This window comes from Dendrobates tinctorius, unplaced genomic scaffold (assembly GCF_039654945.1).
Source record: "Dendrobates tinctorius isolate UK_male_01 unplaced genomic scaffold, ASM3965494v1 ptg000158l, whole genome shotgun sequence".
NCBI lineage: Eukaryota > Metazoa > Chordata > Amphibia > Anura > Dendrobatidae > Dendrobates > Dendrobates tinctorius.
In genome coordinates this window covers 3,490,612-3,496,380 of record NW_027361825.1, presented here as the reverse complement: position 1 = coordinate 3,496,380, position 5,769 = coordinate 3,490,612, and the positions used below count along the sequence as shown (strand labels likewise).

Below are 5,769 nucleotides of genomic sequence, written 5' to 3'. Positions count from 1 at the left end.
CATTCGAACATCAGGCTAGGGATCTATATTCTAGATTTCGTGAACGAGGTTATAGCCATAGAACCATTCGGCGGGGTTACCAGAGAGCTAGTGGTGTAACAAGGGATGAATTGTTATATAAGCCCCCTAGTAAGGACAAAAATACTAATCCTCCGATTAGATTAATCACTCCATTTAACAATCAATGGGATGATCTGAAAGTGATCTTTCACAAACACTGGGATGTTCTCAAGATGGATCCCATTATTAAAAATTTTATTTCCCTGTTTCCTTTAATTACTGCCAAAAGATCAAAAAATCTGCGTGACTTGCTTGTGAGAAGTCATTATGAACGGTCCAGAACTAATTCGGCTAGTCAGTCTATTAAAGGCTTTTTTCCATGTGGACTTTGTAAAGCTTGCAGAAATTTGGTGAAATGCAAAGATTTCTCTAATTTTGATGGGTCCCGTATTTTTAAATTTTTGCATCGCCTCACTTGTTCATCCACAGGGGTTATATATCACGCTCAATGTCCTTGTGGATTGATCTATGTAGGTATGACTACTCGAACACTAAAAATTCGTGTACGGGAACATGTACGTGATATTGAAAAGGCAAAGAACTCGGATTCTACGGAAACGTTGAAGACTCTTGCGAAACATTTTAAAGATCACCATAATTCGGATTCAAGTAAGCTTGTGGTCAAAGCGATCGATCAGGTGACCCTTGGTCCTAGGGGGGTGATTTATTTAAAAATGTATCCCAGGTGGAAAGTAGGTGGATATACAGATTGCGCTCCATTACCCCCTTTGGGTTGAATGAGAGTTTTGGGTTTAGTTCATTTCTTTAATGCAATATTTTGGTTTTTTATTGGGTTTTAGAGGGTTGTCTACTTTATTTTATTTGATTTTAATTTTCCTTCTTGCCATCTTGCTATCTAGGTTCTAATATATGGACGGATATTTTCACTGAGTTATCCCTCATGAATGTGTGACATAAACAACATGGATTGTATTACAAGGGACTTCATGAAGTTCACGGAAAAATAAGGACAAAATTTGTATATTTAGTATTGTATTATTGTATACACATTTGCACTTTTTTAGTGTTTTTCACTTTATTATGTATTTAATGAAATGTAATTGTTAATATTAATAATATTTATAACCATATTATTTTGTTAGTTTCACATTATTGGTTATATATGCCTTGGTTGTAACTACTATAGCCATAGATTAGGTCACTTCACTCTTTTACATATAGCTTAATCTATTTAGTTCCTTGGATAAACCACTAGTGCCCAGTGCGCATGTCCGGCTCTGTCAGCTCCGAATGTCCGGCAAGCAGACATCAGGAGAGGAGTGCGCTTGCGTGGTCGCTATAGCGATGCGTCGCCGCTCCTACTCCACGTCTGCAAACCGGTAGTCCTTTTGCTTCAGGAAGGTGACGTCAGCAGCACATGCGCCATAGGGCAGGAAGTGGTGACACGCATTTGGGATGCGCTTCGGCGCGACTTAGTGATGCGAACGGTTGTTCTCATATGATTGGCTGTCCACAGTATAAAACGCTCGCTCTATAAGCCCATAAGACACGCCTCCTGACGAAGAAGCGAAACGCGCGTTGGGGCGATAGGGAAGCCAGTGCCACCCACTTTAATTATGTAAGTGCCTTGATTTAATCATCGTTTATTTACTCAACCTTGGTAGGGTTCATACCGCAATTCTATATGATTGAAGTACTTAGCGATAGCTGAGTTGTACAATATGTATATCTAGTAATTATATGAACCTATTCATTGGTTATGCCTGTTTCCACTGTGGAAGGTTCTCTTTAGTTTAGATGTATTTTTCATGGCTATAACCTTTGATTTAAATACGTATGAAGTCTTTATGCACTTATCGGTACATATTGTTTTGGGCAATTGTGCAATTTAGGCTCCCTATTTGGATAGCAGTATTCCTATTTTATTCATGTTCTTTATTGAGTGATGTATATCATGTCATTGTGTTTAATAAAATTTGTACATTTTGCAATTTAGACTCATGTCTTTTGGTGTATGACTTGTCTGAGTACTTGCCTGGTACTTCTTTGCTCGCCCTCCAGGAGGCAGAATATCCTGGTCCTTGTATCCTTCGGTCCCTGTACCTTGTCTTGTATTGTGCCTCTGTCTGAACTCCGTCTTACCTCTGTCTGTCGGTCTCCTTGTCTGTGGTTCCTTTCCCTTCTTCCTCCCAGTCTGTACCTTGCACTCTTGCAGCCTCCGCCCACCTTGCACTCTTGCAGGCTCCGCCTACCTTGCACTCTTGCAAGCTCCGCCTACCTTGCACTCCTGCGGCTCCGCCTACTCTGCACTCCTGCGGCTCTGCCTACTTCGCACTCCTGCTTTTGTCATATTCCACTCTCTCCTATCCATACCTGCACCTCCTGTTTGAACAGGACCCTACCTGTTCCTCCATATTCCATTCCTTCCAGCCAGTACCCGCTCCTGCTGTGTGAACAGGACCCTACCTGTTCCTTCGCACACCACACCTACCTGCCCTGTGTCTCGTGCTGTGCCTGCCTGCCCTGTGTCTCAAGCCGTGCCTGTCTGCCCTGTGTCTCAAGCCGTGCCTGCCTGCCCTGTGTCTCAAGCCGTGCCTGCCTGCCCTGTGTCTCAAGCCGTGCCTGCCTGCCCTGTGTCTCAAGCCGTGCCTGCCTGCAATGTGTCTCAAGCCGTGCCCGCCTGCCCTGTGTCTCAAGCCGTACCCACCTGCCCTGTGTTTCAAGCCGTGCCCACCTGCCCTGTGTCTCAAGCCGTGCCCACCTGCCTTGTGCCTCAAGCCATGCCCACTTGCCCTGTGTCTCAAGCCGTGCCTGCCTGCCCTGTGTCTCAAGCCGTGCCTGCCTGCCCTGTGTCTCAAGCCGTGCCTGCCTGCAATGTGTCTCAAGCCGTGCCCGCCTGCCCTGTGTCTCAAGCCGTGCCCGCCTGCCCTGTGTCTCAAGCCGTGCCCACCTGCCTTGTGCCTCAAGCCGTGCCCGCTTGCCCTGTGTCTCAGCCGTGCCTGCTTGCCCTGTGTCTCAGCCTGCTTGTCACTTGCACCTGCCCAGGTGTCCTGTTCCCGAGTGGGATCAGCAGCCACAGCCAGACACCACCCTGGAGTGGCACCCGACAGCTACCTGCCGCACAAGCCTGACCTCACCATCAGAGGCTCCAGTGAAGACCGAGGTAGCTGTCATAGTCACACCCCTTCCAGGGTAGTCTGGTTTGTGGCACAGTGGGGCCACAACCCCCCCGGCGTGGACCAATCAGCCTAGGTGCGAGTTGGTCACCCTCCCGGGGCCGTGGGGTACTCGGTACCGGGCCGGTGTCAGGGGGATGTGTCACGGCGGCGGTGACCCGGTCCGTGGCTCCGGGCGCCCAAGTCAATGGTGGTTTGTAGTATAGTTTAGGTGAATAGTTCGTGACGCCACCTGTGGTGTTTGGCAAGTAAGATGTTAAGACAACGCTGCGTGCAGATCCGCTGGGACTAATGGTGTGATGCAGCAAAGATGGTGTAGCTCCCCACAGGTGGAGCTGTAGTCCCAGGGCAGTGTAGGTGCAATGGGTCTAGAGAAGTGCAGGATGGTGTGGATGCTGGTACCCAGATGTAGCGGTGCTGAAGGTGTTAGTGCCCAAATCAATGGACGACACCAGAGCTGCAATTTCAAAGCTTTACTTACAGTTCGTGGTACACACTGGTGCCTGCTTCCGTGCTGTGTCCTCCGGGGTAGAGACTCAATCAACCTCCCGGGCAAGTCAGGGCTCTCCTCTCCAACACTCCGCCAACATGTGCCTTTCCTGAACGACTCCTCCCATGCGCCTTGTGGTGTAAAGCACTCCAGTACTTAGTTACCCTGGAATGCCTCCTTTCTAGATGTTCCTAGAACTCTACTTGTATGACAGACAGCTGTAGCCTGCTCGGGGATGCTCCTTGATCCCGGCTCTCTATCAGTTTGCTGTTGTGTCCCAAGTCTTGGATGGGAGTAGTGCATTTACAGCCAACTACTCCACCGGTGTCTGCTGCAGAACCATAAGTGTCCATACAACCTCGGGGGCCGGGCCCCGGCCTTGTGCTGAGAACCTATAGGCAGGGTTCCTATCCAACCCACTCCTCCTCTCTGTTCTCTACTCCTTCGTTCCATACTTGTCTCTCCTTCGTATGGATGCTTAGGTTACAGGTCTACGTCTCTCTTCCTTTCTTATGTGGCGCCCCGAGGCTTCAGTCACCACAGAGGTACTGCACCTTCTCCTAAGGTGTAGTGCCCCACCATCCAGGTAGGCTGGGAACTCCTTTCCGCATTTCAACACCTGCACCCCACACACAGGACCTACATCAGCGGTACCCTTTCCATCGGTACCTGCCGCTGCCGCACTGGACTGCTCCCCGGCAGCGTTAACTTTCACCTCCACGCTGTCCTTGCGGCTGCGTCCCGCTCGCCCAAGGAAGTCACTGGAGGACCCGGGAGCTGAGACCGTGCTCCCGCCCGGACCTGTTGCAGCTGCGCAGGTCCCGACCGAAGCCCCCGTGGACCCGGAGCTACCATCCGCTTCGTCACCGCCTGCACCGGAGCAGAGGCCACACCGCCAGGAGGCCCCAGGTATGTCGGATGTTCCTCCACCTGGGAATGGGCTGGGGTGTACCGCAGTCGCAGCGGCTGGCCAGGTCGTCCTGGATCTCGTCTGGGACCGGGATGCTGGTGCTGTGGGTGAAAGCAGGTCCCGAGAGGAGCAGAATGAAGCCTATTGCCGAGCCACGATTACAAAGCAGGCAGCGGAGTACTGGGAGAGAGAGCAGAGGAAGCAGGCTGTGTGGGGCCCGGATCTGGCTCGGAAGGAGAGGGCCCATGCAGGTCATCATGGCCCCCGGGATGCAGCAGGATGGGGGCAGGTGCTGAATGTGAATAAGGAGAGGGGTTTTGGATTCAACGCGGACCCCAAGCGTATTGGTGACTTGTTCTTCAACCGGAGGGATGTGGAGTCCCATCTGAGGAAAGGGCATCCAGATAGAGACCTGCAGCCTGGGGAATATGTGACCTTCACCCGGCATGAAGGACTCCGGGGGTGGTACGCCCTGAATGTACGACGTATCCCTGCAGAGTTCATCAAGAGGTACCTGCCATCGAAACCAGTCAATGCCCCTCTATCCACCGGTACCACTCAGACTGCTCAAGTACCTGATCCTAGGAACCAGGCTGATCTTGCAACACCTACAGTTCGGCAGTCCAAACCAAAGATCTCTGGCTTGACACCGGGGGAAGAGGAGTACCTACGGGTTGTCAATGACTACTTGGAATCTGGTAGCCACTAAGATAATTTACACTTACAAATCTCGTTACCCAGTAGGGTTTGTTTGCACCAGTTGTGCCTTGTTTGCTATCATGTTTTTCCGGTAGCACTTTTGTTGCCTGCTTTTGATTGGCAGTGTTTTCTACAAATGGAACTGTGGAGATCATGAACGCTGTGTGATCCAAAACTTTCTTGTAAATAGTTTGCACCCCTTTGGGTGCTCTCTCTTGGTTTTACATATAAAGACTCTTTGCGAAGATAATGTCTCTGCATGGACACTTTGCGAAGAATGATGTCTACCTCAAGGGACACTGCAAGAAAGCCCGGCTGGGAGCAGTGTTCAGCACCTTACAAGAATTTTGAATGTTTTAAGATAACTTATTTGATAATGTTATGTCATGAAAAGTAAATGTCTTTTATATAATATTTGATACAGAGAATTAGAAAAGTTTTGAGATAGAATGTGAGAATTGAATAAAGAATTG

General features: G+C 49.6%; 1 long non-coding RNA gene across 1 annotated transcript; it reads left to right on the top strand.

Annotated features, from left to right (window-relative positions):
* Positions 1-389: 389 nt before the first annotated feature.
* On the top strand, positions 390-2,012 carry LOC141051656 (uncharacterized). Its single transcript, XR_012220667.1, has 2 exons — positions 390-669; positions 921-2,012. It is a non-coding gene; the product is annotated as an uncharacterized lncRNA (long non-coding RNA).
* The last annotated feature ends 3,757 nt before the right edge of the window (positions 2,013-5,769 follow it).